This window comes from Pseudorca crassidens, chromosome 9 (genome assembly GCF_039906515.1).
Source record: "Pseudorca crassidens isolate mPseCra1 chromosome 9, mPseCra1.hap1, whole genome shotgun sequence".
In the NCBI taxonomy this organism is placed as follows: Eukaryota; Metazoa; Chordata; class Mammalia; order Artiodactyla; family Delphinidae; genus Pseudorca; species Pseudorca crassidens.
In genome coordinates this window covers 17,737,605-17,764,783 of record NC_090304.1, presented here as the reverse complement: position 1 = coordinate 17,764,783, position 27,179 = coordinate 17,737,605, and positions in this window count along the sequence as shown.

The window sequence follows — 27,179 nt, the reverse complement described above, 5'->3', positions numbered from 1 at the left end:
ATACCAATTTCCGATTGCTTCAAAAAAGAGTGGAGGGCTTCCCTGGTGGTGCAGTGGTCAAGAATCCCCCTGCCAATGCAAGGGACACAGGTTCGAGCCCTGGTCCGGGAAGATCCCACATACCACAGAGCAACTAAGCCCATGCCCCACAACTACTGAGCCTGCGCTCTAAAGCCCATAAGCCACAACTACTGAGCCCACGCGCCTAGATCCTGTGCTCTGCAACAAGAGAAGCCACCACAGTGAGAAGCCCACACACCGCAATGAAGAGTAGCTCCCACTCACTGCAACTAGAGAAAGCCTGCGTGCAGCAACAAAGACACAACACAGCCAAAAATAAATAAATAAAATATTTTTTTAAAAAAATACTGGTTTTCATTTCATAAAAAAAAAGAGTGGGGATATATGAATGTTTTAGCTCACATATATGAGAAGTTACATGATATTCAATTTGACATTGTGCAAATTATTCTCTTTTTGCCCCATTTCCCATATGTTATCCACTTTTCTTCAGCCTTCTCTATGACACTGGAGGCTGATTTCTGTTAATTGCCTCACTAACTTTGCTAGCTCTCTTCCAGTTGGGTGATGACAGGGGAATTACTAACCAGAATTTAGAAGGCTGGGTGAGAAAAAATCACAATATTCCTTTTCTACTCACTCTATCCTTCAGGGCTGAGTTTCCATCTCTCCACTACTAATATCCCCCATAAGACACTTCTCTACTATTCCAGCTTTTACTGAGCTGGAATAACACTATTTCTTCCCCTTGTTCCTTTACCTACAGAGATGGTAACAACTTTTCATTCTTTCCTAGATTTTGAGTGCCGCAGCCTTCCTTGTTTATTTCCTTAACTTTGCTCAATCCTCTGTAAATAATTGTTTCATTAAAATAGTTTCATATAAACTATCTGGAGTGAATTCTGCTTCCTCCTGGACCTGACTGACACAAGCTAAGAGCTGTTTGATCTGGAACTCAAACTATGCTATTAAATCCTACTCTTTCTCTATTTCTCAGCTTCATGCTCCTCCATCTTGGTTCATTTTTAGGCTCCATGTGGTAGCAAGACAGTTACTAGTAATTCTAGATTTATAGCCTTCCATGCTGGAATCCAGGAAAAAAGTGTTTTTTTCTTCCTCAGGAATTTGAAGAGAAATCTTGAAGTATCAGTTATTAGTCCCAGTTGGAGCACATGCCCAAAGCTGAACCAAACTTTGTGGCCAGAGCAATGAGATGTCGTAAGTAGTCAGGCAAAGATCAGAAATGCCATCCACCCCACACCTCCAGGAACATGGCAAGGGGTCAACATCATTTGAGGTCCTTGGACTGAAAGTGGGAGAGAAATGACTCCCAAGTGTGATTTCTGTGTACTATTTGCAAAAGAAAGGAAAGTCACAAACCAGGAATGCTCACAGAAAATGAATTCACTTCATTGACATGAAGGCTGAGCCTTAGAAAAATGTTATATTGTCTTCTATTGTAGCTCACTCTACTCCTTTTTACACAGACCCCAGGCCCATCTTTATTCCCCTTCCTATCTCTGGGGACCCGGTACAACCTGGATACCATAATTGGATCAGTATTTCCACTGATGAAATATTTTGATGACCCCATTCTTATATGAAGTTTGGAAAATTCTGTCAATTTTCACTCATTTTGTATTGAATGTTTATTAAAATTAACACACTCTTAGAATAAAATCTGAAGATCTTAACATAGCTCAGAAAACCCCACTATCTGGTCTCCTCCTCCCTCTATGATCTCATTTCATATCATGACGTCTTCATCTCTCTACACTGCAGCTTCATTGATCTACTTAAGTTTCTGGAACATACTCAGCTTGTTTTCTCCTCAGCGATTTTGCATTTGCTGCCACCTCTACTTGGGATAATCTTTCCTACATTTTCACAAGCTGAGTCCTTCTTATCATTCACATCTTAGGTCAGATGTCACCTCTTAACTGATACCATCTTATGACTCCTCATCTTTTTTTAATACATTACACCATATTGTCCTTTCATGGAATTTATTCTTATTGAAAATTTTTGCATTAATTTGTTATTTTTCTGTCTCCCACCAGATTGTCTACTGCTTCTATCTAACACATTGTAGGAACTCAGTAAATATCAGTTGAATGAATAAGCATGGTATTAAAGTAACCCAAAGTAATTGTCTCTTTTTATGAAAAAGGAATGATAGAATTTCAGATTCTGGAGGGAAAGACATTAGGGAAAGATCTCTTGATACCTTACAAATGTTACAAATGTTTATAGATATATTATTGAAATGTGCAAGTAAATAAAAATTTTAGAAATGGAAATAGATATAAATATACTTAATGGGGTATAAAGCAGGTTGGTCAAGTTGGGTTTTTTTCTTTCTGATTAGGTCAAGAAATTGAATAGTAGATGTAAAAACCATATGAACAGGGTAGAAACACAAATGTTGATGCCAATATTGGAAACTAATGTTGTTCTTAATACTTAATAGACATACTGTTTGGTGAATTGGGAAATGGCTCAGGAAAGGACCACAAAATGATTATTGCAGACCACCTATCTCCAGATTAACATATTTCAAGTGCAAACTATTCTTTCACCACCCTCCCCACCCCCATGTGCCGTACTGAGGACGAGTACAATCAAATATAGAACAGAGGTTGATAATTATTATGGCATGAACGATGGTACACATGAGAACAGAGGGCTGGTAAGTGTCATGTTGCTCTAACAATAATAGATTTTCCATTGAAAATGCACAATTGAAAACATTGGGTCAGTAAAACACCGTAATTAGACTGAGGTTAGGCTGTATGGAATTCTGGCTCCTCCACTTTATGCTTGACATTGGGAAAATTTTTTTGCTCATCTGAGCCTCAGCTTTCTCATGGCGAAAATGGTGATAATATTATTCATATAGTAGAATGATATCATGCATAAAAATACATTTTAGTATGATTACGGGGAACTAAGTTATAACTAAGTTATAACCCAGGTAAAGGCAGCACACTGTCTGATACAGATGTAAACTCTCAGTAAATGTTGGCTTCTACTAATAGTATTATCATTACTGCATGCATTACTCTAGGAATTCAAGGAAGTTATTAATATCTATTTACAGAGTTTAGTGTAAACTGAGTCAAAATTTCTCAAACTTTAAGATTTATCCTAAGTGCATTAGTCCCAACCCCCCAAAAATACATGATCCAAAAAACGGAGATTTAGTAATAAGTACAAATATTGCTAGCATTTATATTTGTATGTGTTATTGAGTTTATCTATTTGAAACTTAGTTTCATTATTTTCAAATTAGAAAAATAAGAAATACCAATTGATTGGATGTAATTAAGATGATTAAATGAAATAATAAACATAAAAGAAACTTAGCAGGGTGAAGATGTAGCAAATACTCAGAAAATCGTCATTATTATTCTATGATTTTATATTAACTTTTATTTTTTATATTAAGATTAACTTTTTAGTAGTTTTGACAAATTTTATTAGCCCTATTATATGTATGAGGAAACTGACACTCAGAGAAACTAAAGACTCACTGAGGTAGAAGCTAGAAAATAAGATCTTGACCTCAAGTTTTCTCATGTTGATAGCCTTACTCCTTTCATCACACCATGTCACTTCCGATTTGTGGTTTTTATTTAAAGTCTCTGGCATAGTAAATAAGATGAATCTATTGTCTGCCTAAGACTTTGCTAGAGGATAAAAGCAAAGACTTACCGCTACAAGCAGCATTACTATAACTCAGACATTCCCTGAGCTACAAACTTGATAAGTGTAAATTTACTCAGCAGAGAAAGAAATTCTGCAAAGGCCAAGAGCAAAGGAAACTTCTAAGCAGTAGTCCTTGGTCCACTTCTCACTTCTGAATGCAAGTGTTGCAGGTCTTGAGAGAGATAAAACATGACCTCTCTAGACACAGATGTAGAGAACAAACGTATGGACACCAAGGGGGGAAAGCATGGGGGAGGTAGGATGAATTGGGAGATTGGGATTGACATATATACACTAATATGTATAAAATAGATAACTAATAAGAACCTGCTGTATAAAAAGAAAAGAAAAAATAAAATTTAAAAAATCCTATGTTAACTGACAACTAAAAACACAAAAACAAAAATATGGCCTCTCTGTTATATGAATATGCCAGGTCTCTGGATTCCTAACCCAAAGAGTGGTGGCACAGTTCTGGAAGCCCTTGACATAAAGTCATGTATCTTTTTAACCTGAAGGAGCTGTCATTCTCACTAGTTCTTTGCAATAGGAGTCATTCTTCTTCACTCTGTTTATGGGGCTCCAACCTCTTTTAGTGTAGGTTGCTTTCAATCCTTTTGCTGCAGTTTCTGTGAGCCACTTCCTTTCCAGCACCTACCATCCTGTTTACAATGCCATGCATTTGCACACACTGTTTCCTGTGCCTGGAAAATTCTATGCTCCCAATCCCAGACCCTGTTATCCATTCCACAACCTTCAACCTGGTATCCAGTCACCCTTCAAAACACAGACTTTTCCTGCTTCTATGAAGTCTTCCCCCAGGCCTACCCTCTCTTTCACAACAGAGTTTATCAGAGTATGGTGCCTTGAACATAATCCTGCTTTTGTATATACCATCCAATATTGTTTTTAATTTGCTTAACAAAATGTGTAGAATCATACTGTCTCAGGAAATAACCCAAGCTCTCACAAATCTAACATAGTCCCTGCCCTAATGGTTCTGCCAAAATAGTATATTTGTTTAACTATTGGTCTCACCTTAACTTACTGGGTCCCATGAAAGCAAAGAATGTGTCTCATTCATCATCAAACCTATAGTGCCCAGCACAATGCCTGACAAATATTAGTTACTGATTAAATATTTGCTGAGTCATAATGTTTAACAAGTTGTATTCTTTGTTATCCTAAGAATTTGAGCTTCAGAGTCAAACAAATCAGTCTAAGATGTGACTTTAGCTTCTTCTCTGCAGATACCCAAAGGACTGGTTTCTTACATTAGAGACAACTGAAGCTGCCCTTTAGCACAATTTGTTGACTTCAACGAGTTATTCCTTCAAGTACTCAACCAAGTTTCACTTAATGAGAAGCCAGAGGTTCTGGGATTATTGTAGACAATATTTAGTTGCATGATCGCTGGAAGGACATATGAGGAACATTACAAATAATGGAAGCTTGTTATTATAAAAGAAGCAGGGATAAAGCCCGTTTTTCAGAAAGTGTTTTGGCACAAGCTTTCCTTTTGCAAAAGGCAATTGAAAATGAGCAGAGAAATTTTTTAATTTTCTGATTGTCTTCAGAATTCCACCAGGGTATCTTCATTTATGGTCATATCTGAATTCCTTTTAATCCTGTCCTTTCTCTCTCTTCCTGTGAACATACCTTTGAACATATATATTGTATAACCTAGATAAATATAAATAGTCCTCATATTTACTCACTCAACCAATATTTACTGAGAACCTACTAGATGCCAGAGCCTATGATAGGCATAGAGGCATAAGGATAAATAAAACATAGTCACAAACTCACTAATATTCTCTGTTCTTTGGGGCAGGCAGACTCCAAAGCAGAAAAATATCGTGTCAATGCAACAGATGCCCCATTAAAGGTATAGCCACATGCTGAGACACCTCAGGGGAGGCAGCAATTCAGTTTTGCCCTTGAAGGCAAAGAAACAACCAGAGGTGGTAACATTCAGCTGAGATTTGAAAGATGGTGAGAAGAGTGGCACTACGGACTGAATGTTTGTGTCTCCCCTCCACCCCACCCCAAAATTCATATGTTGAAGCCCTAACTATTAAGAGGTGAGGAATTTGGGAGGTAATTAGGTTTAGATAAGGTCACTAGAGTGGAGTCCCCATGCTAGGATCCATGTCCTATAAAAAGAGACATGGCAGAAATGATCTCTCCTCCATGTGAGAACACAGCAAGAAGGTGGCTGTCTGTAAACTAAGAGGAGAGCCCTCACAGGACACAAAATATGCTGGCACCATGATCTCAGACGTCCAGCCTCCATAACTGAAAAATAAATGTGTGTCGTTTAAGATACCAGTCTATGGTATTTGTTACAAGGCAGACTAAGTCTTAGTCTGAGCAAGCTAAGACAGAAAATGGTGCTAAGAAAGGCATTCTGCTGTTTAACAAATACCTGAATATGTGGAAGCAGCTTTGGAATTGAGCAATACGTAGAGGCTGGAGGAGTTTCGAGATGCGTGTTAAAAACAGCTTAGCTTGCCATGAGTAGAATTTTAAAGATTCTGATGAGAGCTCAGAAAAAAAAAAAAAAAAAACTGTAGAGAAAGCTTCCATCTTAGAGAATACATACATAATCATGAATAGAATATTGGTAGAAATATGAACTGTAAAGGCCATTTTGGTGAGGTCTCAGATGGAAATGGAGAACATGTCATAGGCTAATGAGAAATATATAATCTCCTTTATAAGGTAGCAAAGAACTTGGCTAAATTGCGTTCATATTTTAGTGTTTTGTGGAAGAAAGAACTTATGAGCAATGAAACCGGATGTTTAACTGAGATTTCTAAGCCAAGTATTGAAGTCGTGGCTTGGTTCTTCCTGACTTAGAGTAAAACACGAGAGAGAGAAATGATTGAGGAAGGAATAATTAAGAAAAAAAGAACCAGAAATGAAAGATTTGGGAAATTCTGTCTGTTCATATTGCAAAAACTGAGAAAAGCCTGTTCACGAGAGAACACTAACAGTATGGCAGGACCAACCATTTGAAAAGCAGACTGAACCATGGACCAAATCAGCCACTCTAGCAGAAGCAGAGCCAGTTTGAGCTGAAAGGGATGGAGACAGTGGAAGGAAGAAAGGCTGTCAGAGTTCTTGGATTTTATAGGAATGGACCATAGTTGCTATTGTTTCAAACCTCTAAAATTCTTCATGAATTCGTACAGGGAAGAATGACCTGAAATCTATTTGTCTATTCAGAAATCATCAGGGCTACATTCTCAGTTCCCAAAGGGAGGTGGGGGACATTTCCTCAGTGTCAACAGGCCAGTTTTCTGCCCAAAGCCTTGGGAGTGGAGCCCCCAGAGCCTGTTCCTTGCACAAGCCAGTCTCAAATATTTTCAGTACCTTTGCATGTGCCATCTTCCTGTCTGAAAGTCTCAATACCCCCAGTCTGCCTGGCTGACTTTTTTATTTTTTGACAAGCATTGAGATTTATTCTTCATAACAACAGGCAAAACTGTTATAAAAATTTAAGTTAGTGCAATAGCATAAAAGCAAGGTCTTTCTTTTGAGTTAGTAATTATTAAGAATCGAAAGCACCAATTATTTTTCTAGCTAAGTAGTTAGCACCATTAAAATCACCTTTATTACTGAAGGTCCTGCAGGAAAATTAGTTATTAAGACACTGGAATTCTCTAGCTCCAATCTCTTTTTCCCTCCACTGAACCAACCCCTCCCTACCCCCCACAGGCTGCATTGTCATAGTCAGTAAGTGGTTATGTGTTGTCCAAGCCCCTGCCTTCCTAACTGCCCACTATTGTCTTTTTTTTTCTTTAATACCCTCTTTATCCATTTCTCCCTTCCCCTCACTCCCCACCTCTGGCATCACCAATTGGCCCCACTAATTTGTTTTCTGTGTCTGTGAGCTTGCTTTGGGGGATGGTTTTTGTCTTTGTTTTTTAGATTTCACATGTAAAAGAGTTCATATGGTATTTGTCTTTCTCTAAGTGACTTATTGTTCTTAGCATAAAGCCGTCTAGGTCCATACATGCTGTGGCAAATGGCAAGATTTCATTCTTTTTATTGCTAAATAGTATTCCGTTGTACATATATACCACAATTTCTTTATCGATTCATCCATCAATAGACACTTAGGTTGTTTCCATATATTGGCTATTATAAATAATACTGCAATAGACATGGGGGCACATATATCTTTTTGACTTAGTGTTTTTATTTTCTTCAGATAAATATTCAAAAGAGGAATTGCTGGATCATATGATAGCTCTATTTTTAATTTTCTGAGGAATCTCCATACTGTTTTCCATAGTGGCTGCACCAGTTTACATTTCCACTAATTTCTCCACATCCTCACCAACACTTGTTATTTCCTATTTATTTTGATCATAGCCATTCTAGTAGGTGTGAGGTGATATCTCACTGTAGTTTTGGTTTGTATTTCTCTGATGATTAATGATGCTGAGCATCTTTTCATGTACCTATCTGTATGTCTTGGCTATCTGTATGTCTTCTTTGGAAAAAAGTCTATTCAGATGTACCTATTTTTAATGGGATTGTTTTTTTGCTATTGAATTGTATGTGTGCTTTATATATTTTGAATATTAAATATACATTATATATTTATAATATTATATATTTTAAAACTTAGTTATATAATTTGCACATATTTTCCCCCATTCAGTACATAGCCTTTTCATTGTGTTGATTGTTGCCTTAGCTCTGCAGAGGTTTTAATTCCATGTAGTCCCACTTGTTTATTTTTGCTTTTGTTGCCTTTGCATTTGGTATCAGATTCAAAAATTCATCACCAAGAACTACATCAAGGAGCTTACTGCCTATGTTTTCTTCCAGTAGTTTTATGGTTTCAGGTCTTATGTTGAAGTTTTTAGTTCAGTTTGAGTTAATTTTTGTATATGGTGTAAGATAATGATCCAGTTTCATTCCTTTGCATGAGGCTGTCCAGTTTTCCCAATACCATTTATTATTGAAGAGACTCTCCTTAACCCATTGTATATTCTTGTCTCCTTTGTCATAAATTATTTGACCATATATGCGTGGGTTTATTTTAGGGCTCTCTATTCTGTTCTGTTGGTGTATGTGTCTGTTTTTAAACCAATACCATACTATTTTAATTTCTATAGCTTTGCAATTTATTTTGAAATCAGGGAGCTGGATGCCTACAGCTTTGTTCTTTCTCAAGATTGCTTTGGCTATTAAGGGTCTTTTGTGGCTCCATACAAACTTCAGGATTGTTTGTTCTATTTTTGTGAAGAATATCATTGGAATTTTTACAGGGATTTCACTGAAACTGTAAGTTTTATTTTTTCCTTTAGGTCTGTTAATATTTGCTTTGTATATTTAGGTGATCCTACATTAGGTGCATAAATACAAATGTGATATCCTCTTGTTGAATTGACCCCTTAATCATTATGCAATGCCCTTCTTTGCCTCTTCTTGCAGTCTTCGTTTTAAAGTCTTTTTTTTTTTTAACATCTTTATTGGAGTATAATTGCTTTACATAGGTGTGTTAGTTTCTGCTTTATAACAAAGTGAATCAGTTATACATATACATATATCCCCATATCTCTTCCCTCTTGCGTCTCCTTTCCACCAACCCTCCCTATCCCACCCCTCTAGGTGGTCACAAAGCACCGAGCTGATCTCCCTGTCCTATGTGGCTGCTTCCCACTAGCTATATATTTTACATTTGGTAGCGTATATATGTCCGTGCCACTCTCTCACTTTGTCCCAGCTTACCCTTCCCCCTCCCCATATACTCAAGTCCATTCTCTAGTAGGTCTGCATCTTTATTCCTGTCTTTCCCCTAGGTTCTTCATGACCATTTTTCCCCCTTAGATTCCATATATATGTGTTAGCATACGGTATTTGTTTTTCTCTTTCTGACTTACTTCACTCTGTATGACAGAATCTAGGTCCATCCACCTCACTACAAAGAACTCAGTTTCGTTCCTTTTTATGGCTGAGTAATATTCCATTGTATATATGTTCCACGTCTTCTTTATCTATTCATCTGTTGATGGACACTTAGGTTGCTTCCATGTCCTGGCTATTGTAAATAGAGCTGCAATGAACATTGTGGTACATGACTCTTTTTGAATTATGGTTTTCTCAGGGTATATGCCCAGTAGTGGGATTGCTGGGTCGTACAGTAGTTCTATTTTTAGTTTTTTAAGGAACCTCCGTACTGTTCTCCATAGTGGCTGTATCAATTTACATTCCCACTGATAGTGCAAGAGGGTTCCCTTTTCTCCACACCCTCTCCAGCATTTATTGTTTGTAGATATTTTGATGATGGCCATTCTGACTGGTGTGAGATGATATTGTAGTTTTGAATTGCATTTCTCTAATGATTAATGATGTTGAGCATTCTTTCATGTGTTTGTTGGCAGTCTGTATATCTTCTTTGGAGAAACGTCTATTTAGGTCTTCTACCCATTTTTGGATTAGGTTGTTTGTTTTTTTCATATTGAGCTGCATGAGCTGCTTGTAAATTTGGGAGATTAATCCTTTGTCAGTTGCTTCATTTGAAAATATTTTCTCCCATTCTGAGGGTTGTGTTTTGATCTTGTTTATGGTTTCCTTTGCTGCACAAAAGCTTTTACGTTTCATTAGGTCCCATGTGTTTATTTTTGTTTTTAATTCCATTTCTCTAGTAGTAGGTCAAAAAGGATCTTGCTCTGATTTATGTCATGGAGTGTTCTGCCTATGTTTTCCTCTAAGAGTTTAAAGTCTTTTTTTTCTGATATAAGTATAGCTACTCCAGCTTTCTTTTGGTTTCCATTTACATGGAATATCTTTTTCCATCTCTTCACTTTCAGTCTGTGTGTGTCCTTATACCTAAAAGTAGTCTCTTGTAGACAGCACATAGATGGCTCTTGTTTTTTTGTTTCTGTTTTGTTTTTGTTTGTTTTTAAATCCATTCAGCCACTGTATGTATTTTGATTAGAGAATTTAGTCCATTTACATTTAAAGTGATTATTGATAGATATGTAATTATTGCCATTTTTTAACTGTTTCCTGGCTGTTTTGGTTGTTCCTCTCTGTTCCTTTCTTCTCTTGCTCTCTTCCTTTTTTGTTTGATGGCTTGCTTTAGTGGTATGCTTATATTTTCTCTTTATCTTTTGTGTATTTAGTATATGTTTTTGCTTTGTAGTTACCATGAAGATTATATATAACAACTCATATATATATAACAGTCATAGACATAAATTGGTTGACTTTTTTGTCATTTAGATTTCAGCACAAAAACTGCTGCTTAGAGAGAGCCTCCATAAATCCCCAAATGAAGCAGACTACTCTCCCTCAATATATCATTATCTTGATTGTTTTTTTCATTAAAATTTTGAGCACCAGGAAATAATGGATTAATGGATTCAATCTGTCTTGGGTATTGCTTTATCCTCAACTCATAGAATAATTCCTGATATTTAATAGGTACTCTTTAAATTTCCTTACATGATTGATTTTTCATCTTTTATTTGTTGATTTATCTAATAAAATTCTCATGAGAATACTTTATTGCTTATATTTTGGAGTTCATAGGTGACTCCAAGCTTCTTTTCCCATGTGTGTTAGTCTGCTATGGCTGTCATAACAAAGTACCACAGACTGGGTAACTTTAATCAGTAGAAATGTATTTTCTCATAAGTCTAAAGGATAGAAGTCTGAGATCAAGAAGTTGGTAGGGTTGGTTTCTTCTGAGGCCTCTCTCTCTGACTTGTAGATGACTGTCTTCTCCTCATGTCTTCACATGGTCTTTCCTCTGTGTGTCTGTGACCTAATCATCTCTTCTTATAAGAACACATCATATTGGATAAGGGTCTTCCCAAATAACTCTATTTAACCTTAATTCTACTTTAAAGAGCCTATCTCCATATATAGTCATATTCTGGGATTAGGAGTTCAAATATACGAAGTTTAAGTGATACAATTTGACCCATTAACCATGTAATATATCACCATAAATCTGCTAGAAAATATAGAGGTTACTATACAGAATTACATGTAATTTGTAAAACTTTCTAAGAGTATGGATCTTGATTTGTATTTCAGTAAACACTGATCTAATAAGATATATACTAAGCTCATGTAACAAAGATACCCCAAAATACAGTAACTTAAGCAGAATAAATATATATTTCTCTCTCAGTCCAGAAGTGGCAGAGTCCACAGCAGGTGGGCAGTTCTGCTCCACAAGGTTGTCCAGGAATACAGTTGCCTTTCATTTTGTCATTCCACTGTTCACTACAGTGGTGGTCTTGTGTCTCCATGGTTGAATCTATCTTCCTAACACAACTTTCTCTTTTAGACACAAAGAAGGAATGGAGAACAAGCAGTTTTCATTTAAGGATATGGCACTGAATTAAGCCCTTCACTTCCTCTCAAAGTCCATGTAATTAACTTACACAATCTTATTATTGCAAGAAGAGGTTGGAAATGTGGTATCTATCTGAGTGATCATGTGAAATGTCATGAGTGGTGGTTGAGGAGTTCTATTACTAAAAAGGAAGGAGAGATTGTATATTGAGGGGAAATTAATCTTTGCCACGGTGGCTTACAGCAGTATTTTACACAGAAAATTGTATAAGGCATGGTCCTTGCCATTTGTGTAATATTCTGATTTAAAAGTTTAAGATTAACTCAATCTGTTGTGATTATCACTGGAACCTAGGATTATTTTTTTCCTAAGCTTGACATAAATTCTATTTACTTTGGCCAAATTTTCTGACCATCCTAGAATTATCTATGATAGAAATTTAAGCCCAAATATTTCATATAATTTCATGCCATTTTATGTAAATTAGAGGCATAAGAGAAATCGAGCAAACAGAGAAAAACTCAGTAAGCAAAATATAGAGACAGCATGATACACTTTAAACGACACTGTTTTGGAAGTGACACTGAATGTGCAAGCATTAGCCAATTACCAGAAGAATAGCTGTGGGCAAGGTATTTCATGTCTTTGAGTCTCAGTTTCCACATCTCCACACTGATTACAATACTTATCTTGAGGGCTGTCACAAAGACGTAGACTAATATATGAAAATAAACCTGTGGAGACTCAATAAACCCTAATACAGTTTGGTAGTTTCCTTAACTTAAGTATATGATTTCTAAATGAGAATGCCTGATGCTTATTTCACATTTGTGACGTTGGACAATTCTCTTTATCTCTCTAAGTTCTAGTTTTCTCAACTATAGAATGAAGATGATAATAGTACAATAGTATTCACTGTGTTGCTATGTTCGTAAACTGCCTATCAAGGTGCATGGTGCATCCTAAGTGTTCAATAAACATTACTGACATGATTTTTCCTCTGCTGGATATTGTAGCTCAGATCATTAGACAGGTTCTTCCTTCAGCCCCATCTGATGCCTTAGCTCTCGAAAAATTGGCTGTATTGCTGGAGAAAAAGTGAAGATGCACAGCACATCTGTTTTCTATTTGGGAGGCCTTCAGGCTGGCCTTAAAAAATAAACTGCATTATTGTCATTATCCATGTGAAGCCTTCTTATCATGGTGAAGCTGTGCATACTTAGAGTGGAAAATTACAACTTCCAAAATTGCCTCCCTAGGGGAAATCTAATGGGTATGCTTTTTATTTGGTGTCTCTCGTAAATGATCCCTACCAAATGAAGAAATCTGATTAAAGTCATGGAAACTTTTCAACAGACAGTGACAGAATTGTGGAGCATGCCCCAGCCATGTTTATTGTCTCAACTCCTCTTGACCCATTAATTCAATAAGAATATTTAGCTGCCTTTTTTTTGTGGCAATGGAAGCACAAAAAAGTTAGAAAATTTCTGACAGCAATTAATTGCCCATTTGGGGAGAATAAGGTCAGGTCACAAAAATAACCACCAAGAGACACCATTTAGCTTTAGGAACATTCAGAGTTGACATCCTCCATTCTCATGTCTTATCCTTTTCTATAGCAGACATGCTCTTGGGATATAACAGAAAAGCACACTTCCATTAAGCCCTGAGAGATATCGACCTTTCTTGAGTAATTCTACCTGGGCACTGGTGATTACCATGTCAATTCTAGAAGTCATATTGGAACCAGTTAAAATAAATATTTAAGAAAAAATTAAAGGAACTTAATTTGCCACCTTATAGCATCTATGTGCTTCATCAGCTGAATAGACAGACAGATAGGTGAGTTGTATAGCCTAAGGAAGGAAAAAGCATCTAAGAATAAAGCTAATGTTCAAAGTAATAGGAACCCTTGAAGCTTGGTTTAAGACCATTGAATCACAAGCACTTATTGTGGGTGGGATGAAAACATAATAGACAGTGTTCTCCTTAACATAGGGACACATAACTAGGAAATCAGTTCTTTTCACATTCTGAATTTTTGTGTTTCCTCATCACTAGAGTCAAGTTAAACAGTTAAGGTAGGAATACTACATAGAGACATTGCTTACTTCTTTTTGCATCACACAAGGAAGGTTATATGGTAAGGTGTCCTACTGTTAATGATGCCAAGATTGATAAATTGGTTAATGTGCCTAGTGAATACTTTCATAGAAAGGTATATTTATTCTTTAGAAGTATCAGGTTAACTGTGGAGAGATACTTTGAGACCGTGTGAATATCCTGCTCCCTGAAAGTATTTTAGTTAATAGGTTTAACAATATTTGATAATGCTCGTCTAAATCAATTATTACATCAGTTATTGGAAATGGTGATTTTGGAATTTTAACACTTCTTGCTTCAGCTGAGCTCTGGTTGTTTTAATCTTACACATATTGGGGATCTTCTAACTTAATTTTGGTTGTTAGCAGCTCACAGCAAAATTTCATCTGAGTTCTAATGATTTTTCAAAAACTTATAGCACAGTACTAAAATTCCCAATCCTTCTTGCACCTCACTTTACTATTTCTGCACCCTGATTTCTTATTTTATTTTGATTTATTCCATGTTTTTCCATTCTGCCTCAAAATCTTCTTGAAAGGAGATTGATATAAAGAAACACATGTTTCCAGAATCTGAGTAACACGTTTCTATTCATGAATGGCCCGACAGGGAGAGAAGAGGGGCCCTTTATACGTGTCTTTTGTGCTTTGAGATTTTCTCAAACCATACTGGAACTAGTATCCAGCTTTCAAAAAATATTTTCTGCTGATACAAGGAGAAGGGTAAGATTAAAGAAACTAAAAATCCATGCAGAAACATATGTTACACTGATTTCTAGTCAATGAGACTTGGTGCTGAAATTTGTCAATTTTATATATAAACCAAGTCCTGGCTTTATGTTTTGTTTAGAAACAGAACATCTGAAGGATTAGAAATGCTATTTCTTTTCAGTAGATTGTAAGGAAAGGGACAGTGTAACATTTAAAAATGTAATTCAGTAGTTATATTCTTCCTTAATTACTCAATGTATTGTTTGTAAAGAAAAAGAAAAAAACAAGTAAGCTCTCATCACTCAGCCATAAGTCTGTGAATCTTTTCTCAAAATCAGTTTGCCATTTTTTCCTGCAAAGTACATTCAATGCTAGGAAAATGGTTCCATATTAATATGCCACTTCTGTTCAATGTTAAGCCAAATTGTCTCACACTCTAAGAATGATTTTGTGAAGACCTGGAGTGGAGCTTTCCAATAGTTCTGCTTTAAAATCGTGCAACAAGTTCCCTGGGAGATGGTTAAGAGAATCCATTACCAATTGGCCAGCCATAATTATTATTCTCTCTAACCCAGAAGTCTGGTCTATTGACCAAATTGTTCAGTGGTTTACAGAAGAATGTTAATAGGACTAAACATTTTGACCACCCTGACTAGCTTGCATCTTCAGCCTTTAATCAAAGCTTTAATCCATTCAATTTAGAATAGCCTGTCTATAACAGTGAGATACTAAACGCCTGTCAGCTCTCACCATATTACTTCACCCACCTGATAGGTAACCCTGAATGGCTTTTGCAAGGCACCCCAAGCCCCTTCACACAGCTTACACAGTCTCTCACCACAGATATTCAGGGCCAATTACTCTATGGAAGACCTGCAAACACTTTCCTCCTATAAAAAGTTAATGGCCCAAAGAGGCTGGTAGATTGAGACAATGAATTGAGTGTCCGTTTCAAATCCAATCATTCAAAAATGATTAACCTAAGACTTGCTCAACAATAGAATGGAGGAAATAAGAATAATATGAACCTACATGTTGGTCATTGTCAACTCTCAGTACTACAACTCTCTGTGCTCTCACCTTCCTGAGAAGTGTACAACCTTCAACAGAGTTGTTAAAATGAAGAAAGCTACACTGAATTCTTTTAAAAAAACAAAAACAAAAAACTGCATGCTAACCTGATGTGGTAGAAACAACCACAAATTAAGATTCAAAAAACTTAGCATCTTGGTTGAGCTAACACCCTCATCTGTAAAATTAGCTAACAGTTCCCACCTTACATGTTTTTGTGATGATTGAGCAAATAAAACATGTAAGATACATTGCATAGGGTCAAACTGAATCATGACATTGGTAATTTTATATAAAACAACATGTGAAATATAACCCATCACAGACTCCTTCAGCAACCACCAGGTCTCTAATTACTACTCTTTCCTTCCATATTCGTCCATCAACGTATATTGTGTACCTATTGTGTGTCAGGTGTTGTGCTAAGACAAGATAAATGTAATCCTAGATCTCAAAAATATTCATTCCTTCATTAGTGGCACAGACAAGTTCAAAGATGACCCCCATGTTGCAGAGCTATGGGTAATGGCAGCTTTATTTCAAGAGCTGACTTCAGCTTTCTTTATCAACATGACAGTTATATTATAATTTCCTTCATAAGAACACCTAAGGAAAAAAGTCTCATATAAGAACTTAGAAATCATACATCTAATTCCAAGTCTTATTCTTCCACTACTCCTCACTTATTATATTGTATAACCTTAAAATAGTTATCTAACATCTTTTCACATCACTTCTTCATCTGTAGTATGAGGTAATAATAGTGCTTATTTTATTGGTTCATTGTGAGAATTTAAGGTAATAGAATCTAGAACAGTGTGTGACATTTAAATCCTAAAGAAAAATGGTAGCTATTATGATAAAGTTATTGGTACATTTAATAAATATTTATTCAGTCTTTTGTATTGGAATTAATTAGGTTATGGGAATATAATGGGACAAATACAGTCTTAGGCCCTGTACTCATGGAATTTTCATTCTTTTTTATTTATTTATGAGTTTTATTTTATTTTTTATACAGCAGGTTCTTATTAGTTATCTATTTTATACAAATCAGTGTATAAAATCCCAATCTCCCAATTCATCCCACCACCACTACCTCCCTCCCCCCGCTTTCCCTCCTTGGTGCCCATACGCTTGTTCTCTACATCTGTGTCTCTATGTCTGCCCTGCAAACAGGTTCATCTGTCCCATTTTTCTAGGTTCCACATATATGCATTAATATACAATATTTATTTTTCTCTTTCTGACTTACTTCACACTGTATGACAGTCTCTAGGTCCATCCACGTCTCTACAAATGACCCAATTTCATTCTTTTTATGGCTGAGTAATATTCCACTGTATATATCTACAACATCTTCTTTATCCATTCGTCTGTCAATGCGCATGTAGGTTGCTACCATGACCTGGCTATTGTAAATAGTGCTGCAATGAACATTGGGGTGCATGTGTCTTTTTGAATTATGGTTTTCTCTGGGTATATGCCCAGTAGTGGGATGGGATTGCTGGGTCAAATGGTAGTTCTATTTTTAGTTTTTTAAGGAACCTTCATACTGTTCTCCACAGTGGCTGTATCAATTTACATTCCCAGCAACAATGCAAGAGGGTTCCCTTTTCTCCACACCCTCTCCAGCATTTGTTGTTTGTAGATTTTCTGATGATGCCCATTCTAACTGGTGTGAGGTGATACCTCATTGTAGTTTTTTGTTTTGTTTTGTTTTTTTTGCCACATCGTGCAGTCTGTGGGATCTTAGTTCCCTGATCAAGGATTGAACCCGTGCCTCTTGCAGGGGAAGCTCATAGTCTTAACCCCTAGCCTGCCAGGGAAGTCCCCCTCATTGTAGTTTTGATTTGCATTTCTCTAACTATTAGTGATGTTGAGCAGCTTTTCATGTGCCTCTTGGCTATCTGTATATCTTCTTTGGAGAAATGTCTATTTAGGTCTTCTGCCCATTTTCAGATTGGGTTGTTTGTTTTTTTAATATTGAGCTGCATGAGCTTTTTATATATTTTGGAGATTAATTGTTGATTCGTTTGCAAATATTTTCTCCCATTCTGAGGGTTGTCTTTTCGTCTCATTTATAGTATCCTTTGCTGTGCAAAAGCTTTTAAGTTTCATTAGGTCCCATTTGTTTATTTTTGTTTTTATTTCCATTACTCTAGGCAGTGGGTCAAAAAATATCTTGTTGTGATTTATATCAAAGAGTTCTTCCTATGTTTTCCTCTGAGAGTTTTATAGTGTCTGGTCTTACATTTAGGTCTTTAATCCATTTTGAGTTTATTTTTGTGTATGGTGTTAGGGAGTGTCCTAATTTCATTCTTTTACATGTAACTGTCCAGTTTTCCCAGCACCACGTATTGAAGAGACTGTCTTTTCTCCACTGTATATCTTTGCCTCCTTTGTCATAAATTACTTGACCATACATGTGTGGGTTTATCTCTGGGCTTTCTATCCTGTTCCATTGATCTATATTTCTGTTTTTGTGCCAGTACCATAGTGTCTTGATTACTGTAACTATGCAGTATAGTCTGAAGTCAGTGAGTCTGATTCTTCCAGCTCTGTTTTCTTTTCCCTCAAGATTGCTTTGGCTATTCGGAGTCTTTTGTGTCTACATACAAATTTTAAGATTTTTTTGTTCTAGTTCTGTAAAAAATGCCATTGGTAATTTGATTGGGATTGCAATGAATCTATAGAGTGCATTGGGCGTTTAGTCATTTTCACAATATTGATTCTTCCAATCCAAGAACATGTTATATCTCTCCATCTGTTTCTGTCATCTTTGATTTCTTTCATCAGTGTCTTATAGTTTTCTGAGTACAGGTCTTTTGCCTCCTTAGGTAGGTTTATTCCTAGATATTTTATTCTTTTTGTTGCAATGGTGAAAGGGATTGTTTCCTTAATTTCTCTTTCAGATTTTTTGTCCTTAGTGTATAGGAATGCAATAGACTTCTGTGTGCTAATTTCGTATCCTGCAACTTTATCAAATTCATTGATTAGCTACAGTAGTTTTCTGGTGCCATCTTTAGGATTATCTACGTACAGTATCACGTCATCTGAAAACCATAACAGTTTTACTTCTTCTTTTCCAATTTGGATTCCTTTTATTTCTTTTTCTTCTCTGATTGACATGGCTAGGACTTCTAAAACTATGTTGAAAAAGTCCTGATCTTAGTTTTTCACAATTGAGAATGCTGTTTGTTGTGGGTTTGTCATATATGGCCTTTATTATGTTGAGGTAGGTTCCCTCTATGCACACTTTATGGAGAGTTTTTATTATAAATGGGTGTTGAATTTTGTCAAAAGCATTTTTCTGCATGTATTCAGGTGATCATATGGTTTTTATTTTTAAGTTTGTTAATATGGTGTATCACATTGATTGATTTGCATATACTGAAGAATCCTTGCATCCCTAGGATAAATCCCACTTGATTATGGTGTGTGATCCTTTTAATGTGTTGTTGGATTCTGTTTGCTAGTATTTTGTTGAGGATTTTTGCATCTATATTCATCAGTGATATTGGTCTGCAATTTTCTTTTTTTGTAGTATCCTTGTCCGGTTTTGGTATCAGGGTGATAGTGACCTTGTAAAATGACTTTGGGAGTGTTCCTTCCTCTGCTAATTTTTGGAAGAGTTTGAGAAGGATGGGTGTTAGCTCTTCTCTAAATGTTTGATAGAATTTACCTGTGAAGCCATCTTGTCCTGGACTTTTGTTTGTTGGAAGATTTTTAATCACAGTTCAAATTTCATTACTTGTGATTCGTCTATTCATAGTTTCTGTTTCTTCCTGGTTCAGTCTTGGAAGGTTATACCTTTCTAAGAATTTGTCCATTTCTTCCAGGTTGTCCATTTTATTGGCATAGAGCTGTTTGTAGTAGTCTCTCATGACCTTTTGTATTTCTTTGGTGTCTATTTTACCTTCTCCTTTTTTGTTTCTAATTTTATTGATTTGAGTCCTCTCTTTCTTTTTCTTGATGAGTCTGGCTAAAGGTTTCTCAATTTTGTTTATCTTCTCAAAGAACCAGCTTTTAGTTATATTGATCATTGCTATTGTTTTCTTCATTTCTATTTCATTTATTTCTGCTCTGATCTTTAGGATTTCTTTCCTTCTACTAACTTTGAATTTTGTTTGTTCTTCCTTCTCTAGTTCCTTTAGGTGTAAGGTTATATTGTTTATTTGAGATTTTTCTTGTTTCTTGAGGTAGGATTGTATTGCTCTAAACTTCCCTCTTAGAACTGCTTTTGCTGCATCCCATAGGTTTTGGATCATCGCGTTTTCATTGTCATTTGTATCTAGGTATTTTTTGGTTTCCTTTTTATTTCTTTAATGATCTCTTGGTTATTTAGTAATGTATTGTTTAGCCTCCATGTGTTTTTTACGTTTTTTTCCCTGTAATTGATTTCTAATCTCACAGCATTGTGGTCGGAAAAGACATTTGATATGATTTCAATTGTCTTAAATTTACCAAGGCTTGATTTGTGACCCAAGATGTGATCTATCCTGGAGAACGTTCTGTGTGCACTTGAGAAGAAAGTGTAATCTGCTGTTTTTGGATGGAATGTCCTTTAAATATCAATTAAATGTATCTGGTCTATTGTGTCATTTAAAGTTTGTGTTTCCTTATTAATTTTCTGTCTGGATTATCTGTCCATTGGTGTAAGTGAAGTGCCAAAGTCCCCCACTATTACTGTGTTACTGTTGATTTCCTCTTTTATAGCTGTTAGCATTTTCTTTATGTATTGAGGTGCTCCTATGTTGCGTGCATATATAATTCTTATATCTTCTTCTTGGATTGATCCCTTGATCATTATGTAGTGTCCTTCCTTGTTTCTTGTAACATTATTTTAAACTCTATTTTATCTGATATGAGTATTGCTACTCCAGCTTTCTTTTGATTTCTATTTGCATGGAATATATTTCTCCATCCCCTCACTTTCAGTCTGTATGTGTCCCAAGGTCTGTAGTGGGTCTCCTGTAGGCAGCATATATATGGGTCTTGTTTTTGTATCCATTCAGCAAGCCGTGTCTTTTGGTTGGAGCATTTAATCCATTCTCATTTAAGGTAATTATGGATATATATGTTCCTATTACCATTTTCTTAATTGAAAACAAAAGCATTTGTTTTTGTAGGTCTTTTTCTTTTCTTGTGTTTCCCACTTAAAGAAATTCCTTTAGCATTTGTTGTAGAGTTGGTTTGGTGGTGCTGAATTGTCTTAGCTTTTGCTTGTCTGTAAAGCTTTTGATTTCTCCATCAAATCTGAATGAGATCCTTGATGGGTAGAGTAATCTTGGTTGCAGGTTCTTCCCTTTCATCACTTTAAATATATCATGCTACTCCCCTCTGGCTTGTAGAGTTTCTGCTAAGAAATCAGCTGTTAACCTTATGGGAGTTCCCTTGTATGTTATTTGTCATTTTTCCCTTGTTGCTTTTAATAATTTTTCTTTGTCTTTAATTTTTTGTCAATTTGATTACTATGTGTCTTGGCATGTTCTCCTTGGGTTTATCCTGCCTGGGACTCTCTGTGCTTCCTGGACTTGGGTGGCTATTTCCTTTCCCATGTTAGGGAAATTTTTGACTATAATCTCTTGAAATATTTTCTCAGGTCCTTTCTCTCTCTCTTCTCCTTCTGGGACCCCTATAATGAGAATGTTCTTGTGTTTAATGTTGTCCCAGAGGTCTCTTAGGCTCTCTTCATTTCTTTTCATTCTTTTCTCTTTATTCTGTTCCGCAGCAGTGAATTCCACCATTCTGTCTTCCAGGTCACTTATCCGTTCTTCTGCCTCAGTTATTCTGCTATTGATTCCTTCCAGTGTATTTTTCATTTCAGGTATTGTATTGTTCATCTTTGTTTGTTTTATTCTTTAGTTCTTCTAGTTGTTTGTTCTTTAATTCTTCTAGGTCTTTGTTAAACATTTCTTGCATCTTCTCAGTCTTTGCCTCTATTCTTTTTCCGAGTTCCTGGGTCATCTTCACTAACATTATTCTGAATTCTTTTTCTGGAAGGTTGCCTATCTCCACTTCATTTAGTTGTTTTTCTGGAGTTTTATCTTGTTCCTTCATCTGGACATATTCCTCTGCCTTTTCATTTTGTCTGTCTTTCTGTGAATGTGGTTTTTGTTCTACAGGCTGCAGGACTGTATTTCTTCTTGCTTCTGCTGTCTGCCTTTGGTGGATTGGAACTTTCATTCTTATAACATGACTTCAATGGATCATTTACTCTCATCATTTTATTTTATGGATAATAAAACGAAGTCCCAGAGACACACAGATAAGACAAAAAGGTAATACTTACTGAAATGTTACTATGCACATACCTGGTACTTTGATAAGTGCTTCAGATGTTTTATCAAGTTTAATTAGGACAACTGGTTTACATAATATTTACTATTAGTATCTATGTTTTACCAATAAGAAGACTAAAGAATAGAGATTTTAAGTCAATTCCCTAAGGTCACACAGCTAATAAACTGCAGAGATAACATTCAAATTAGGCAGTTTGGTTCCGAGAATCAGGCTTTTAATCACTAGGCAATAGAGTCTGTTAATTCAATTACTTATCTAAAGACACCCATCAAGAAGATAGTGACAAAAGTGGCACTTTCAGGTGCAGAGCAGTATGAGGTCACCACATCACACCCACCCCACTGTGTATTTAAGTGTCTGTTAAAGAGAAAGTAACTTTTTTTTTTTTTTTTTTTTTTGCGGTATGGGGGCCTCTCACTGCTGTGGCCTCTCCCACTGCGGAGCACAGGCTCTGGACATGCAGACTCAGCGGCCATGGCTCATGGGCCCAGCCGCTCCGCGGCATGTGGGATCTTCCCAGACCGGGGCACGAACCCGTGTCCCCTGCATCGGCAGGTGGACTCTCAACCACTGCGCCACCAGGGAAGCCCAAGAGAAAGTAACTTTAATTCCAGTCTACAAGAGGTTGTTAGTTTGGTTTCTTGTGTGTGTCTTTTATTTGTTTGTTTTTAGATCACCATTTGGAACAGCCAACTAAGTCTTTGCATTAATAAACAAGCAACACACACACACACACACACACACACACACACACACACACAGGAATTCCTTTAAATCTGAAGTGCCCAGTCTTTTTAAATAAGAGAAGAGGCCATCTGAACTCAATTTTATCAATAATAATCTATTCAAAATTCCTGAACTCTTTATCAGGTCTTACAATTATATCATCTGTCATATGTTTCTAGGGTTCACAGAACAAGAAGCATTTCTTTTTTTGCTATTGAAGTATTATTGTCTTAATTTTACATTAGTCATGAGGAAGTTATTTTCCATAAAGATCTTCTAAGAGAAGAAATGATTAGAATTGTTCTTGCTCTGAAAATCAGCATTAACTATTACTTAAATGTATGTCAGTACAAATTAAGTAATGCTGTAGTGACAAATATCCCCAATTTTCGCTAGCTTATCACATTACAAGTGTATTTATTTCTCATATATTATCCACATAGGTTGTCTAGAGTTCTTTCCACTCAGGATCTAAGCTGGTAGAGATTTTGTTATCTTGTAGTTGATCCATCTGGAGTAGGTTCTCACTAAGGGAAGAGAGAACTGAAGGGTCACTTGCTGGGTCTTTTATACTTTTGCTTAGATATGAAACACATAGAATCTGTGCATAGTTTATTAGCCAAAACTAGCACTTTGCCCTGCCTAGTCACAAGGGGTTGCGGATGTGTAATACTACTCCAGAAGCACAAGAGGAAAAGGAGCAAGATTTGGGTAAGCACCCTGAGTCCAGGCACTAGCCTGCTGGCTTCCTATAATTATGATTTCTGCAGTGTTCAAATAAACACATGAAATCATATTCTCAGTGTCTAAAGGCTCCTATTACATGAAGCCAAGTCGTTAATGTTTTTTATCGGGTACAATAGGGCAGTGTCAAGAGTTTCAGTGGCCACTTTTTCAAAGGGAAGCTGCCAAATAGTGTGCTACAGCTTTAAGAAGAGCCTAAAGAAAGCCATTAGCAGAGTTTTGTGTAACAACTTCAGATCTTTCAAATTCATTTTCTTAACAAGCATTAGATTTACTTACAAGTTCCTGGTGTAATGTGTAATCTGGTCAGGACTACTTCAGAAATAATAAGAAATGGTTCCATTGGACAGATACAAATATTTTTTGGACAGAACTAAATGTCTTTCAAGATTATCAGGTGTTGCCAGTGTTTATGCCCAGAGAGATGTAATCATTCTGTTTTCATCACCTGTTGCTTTTTAATTTCCTCTCTCATTGAGAATCCTATTGCAGCACAGACAATAACATCGCTGTCTATATGTATATATAAACTGCACGGGAGCTTTGGTGCTGGGACAAGATATGCTAAAACAACAAAGGAAAACAGATTACACCTTCCAAAGAGCTGTTTGGAAATACTGAAGATGTGCTATCAGTGGCCATATTTACACAATGGAAACTGTGAGAAAAAAGAATCATACGTTTCCTGACATTTATTTGAGTCTCTCTTAAGGATAAATTAAAATTGTCTAATAAAATCCTCATTATTGTTTAGCTTTTTACATATTACTCCAAAGAAATATGTGACTGTGGAAGGATACAGACTTTAAGGAATTTGGGTTATAGATTCAAGATGTTAACCACAAAGTCTCTATGTGGCTGGCACTGAGCTAGTTGATTATTTTACATAAATTCCATTCTCCTCATTTGGAAATAGGGTAGCAAATATTTGCCCCCAGGTTTGCTAAAAATAAAACACATGAAAACACTTAGGGGAAAGCTCTGGGTACCTTGTAAATCAGAGTACAAAATATTAGTTATTGTTGTATATTATACAATAATATATGTCTAGTAATAAAAATAACTATAATAACATCTGTGGAGAAAACCTGTGGGTATTTTGAGACCCTCCACTGCTTGAAAACAATGTTTCCAGCATGTTTGTTTTCTAGAGCTCATACCATTAAGTTTTAGTCCTGTCAGGGACATATGGATCTTCAGCTTACCCTAAAATAGGCTGGCATGAGGCCAGGCCCAAGACTTGAGTAGGAAATTCCACTGCAATTTCCCGTAGAGATAAAAAATCTGGACAGATTTGAAAATAGAAATCAGAACATTTTCACCATCCCCCTTCCCCAGGAAAACTGATGAATAACCACAGGATAATTTAACCTCCCACCCCTTCCAGAGCATTCTGGTGCTGGAAGGGCAATCAATGGGGTAGGGAGATTTGGGGGTTACAGCTATGTCTTTGGGGTCTCCTTTGGAAAAACAGCATTAAGTAGGAAATGATGACCCAACCCTAAATTTAAAAGGGTAATTTCAGTCTAAGGATGAGATTTAGTGAGGGAAAACATATATTATCTGAGCTGATCTTCCAATCCTTTGGTGAAGGCAGGGTAGCAAATACCATGCCCACGGAATGTATTTTGTATGCCTGTCCACCAAGGAACAGGTACCTTTCCTTCAAAAATAAGGCAGCAAATTTTCAAGAAAGCTTTTCCTGACCTCTCCTATCTCCAGCCCATCCTGGTTCAGGTATTTCTTCTCTACTTTACATTTAGAAGTTATTTTCTATTAATCAGTATCTCCTCCCCACTGAACTACTAGCTCACTGAGGGCATAGGGCACAGGAGGGTCTATTCAATTCTTATTATTACCACTAGGCCTATGATCTTGCAAATATAAAGCGTTCAGTAAAAATGTTGGAAGAATCAGTAGCTGATAAGAATCTGATGAAAAGAAGTACCAGACTTGAAGTACTCAGAAGTGTGATTTTACTATGCTATTGATTGGAGCAGAACAGGAAGATGTTAGGTAGATGCTTCCTATAGAAAACACATCACCAAAAACAAAAAAACACCATATATGCACAGATTTCTTATTCTGCTCTAATAGACTACCTGCCTATTACTCTATTAGTATTGACTTAATTTACATATGTTATCATCTTTTTGTTGTTTGGGAGTAGGTTCTACATGTCATATCAAGTTACTATTATGTATTTCAAATCATATATATGTTTAATAATATTGTTTTCTGTTTGACCAGGTTCCCAAGGAGCGTGTTTAATCCATCACTGTATCTGTACGCTTATCCCCGTATGTCCATTATTTGTTTCTTTATGTTTATTTGATCCTGTATCGTCAAGTGCGTACATGTGCATGATTATTTGATTGTGGATTATGCATTCATTTTATCAGTAGAAAATAGTGTTCCTTGTGCATAATAAATTTCCTGTAAATTTTATTTTATCTGTTATTAATGTTATAACATTAGGTTTGGTTACAATTTTCCTGGCATAGTTTTCTCCAAACCTTTGTTTTCAACATATTTGGGTTATATTGTTTTCACTGTGTCCTACCAAATTACTCTCATATTATTTCATAGAATTTATTCTACACAACCTGTATTATTTCACATTGCCTGGCACATACTGCATTTGTGAACCATGCATGGTAAGAAATGTTCATTATGTGAGTCTTTGTTCAAACACAAGAAGGAATCCAGTTTGGATGTGAGAATACTACACATTTTACCATGTTGAGTCATTAGGTCACTATCCCTTCCCCTTTCTTCACTTCTCCATGGGATCCCCTCCCAATTCTGAGCTCTCAGCAAAGGAAGATGTGAACTTTCCTAGGCTTGGTATCAGATATATGCATGTCAATGTAATCCCTTTCTGGCTTTGTAATTGTGCATAGGCTATATAACATAACACTCTGAGCCTCAAGTCCCTCACTGCTCCAATGGAATGACTCCTGCTCCTTCATGACATTGCTCTACAGGTTAAATGGAATCCCATGTTTCAAGTACCTCATAAGGCACAAGGCATGGAGCTGATGTTCCCTGTAGCACTTTTTACATAGCGGACACTAATTAAATGCATGTGAAATGATGTTGAGCTACCTGGCTAAAAAACTATTTCCACATTTCTAAAAGCACATAATGTTTATCTAATAGTAATTACATGAATATCTTAGACCTCTTTCTTACTCTGATTTTTATCCCCAGGGAATAGGTTTAGTAAACATATATCTCTTCAGTCAGATCAAAGATATAGTTTAAAAAAACTCACAACGATTTGTTTTTCTTCTCAAGTGACAGAGCTAACCCCACAAAGGCATCATTTCACAACCGAAAAAAAGATGTTTAGTTAGTTTAGGATAGCTCTGTCCAGCCCATCACCCACAAATCTCACTTAACAGCACAATCCCTTGTTTTTTGTGTCATTCATAGAAGTATCCCACAGGGAAAAC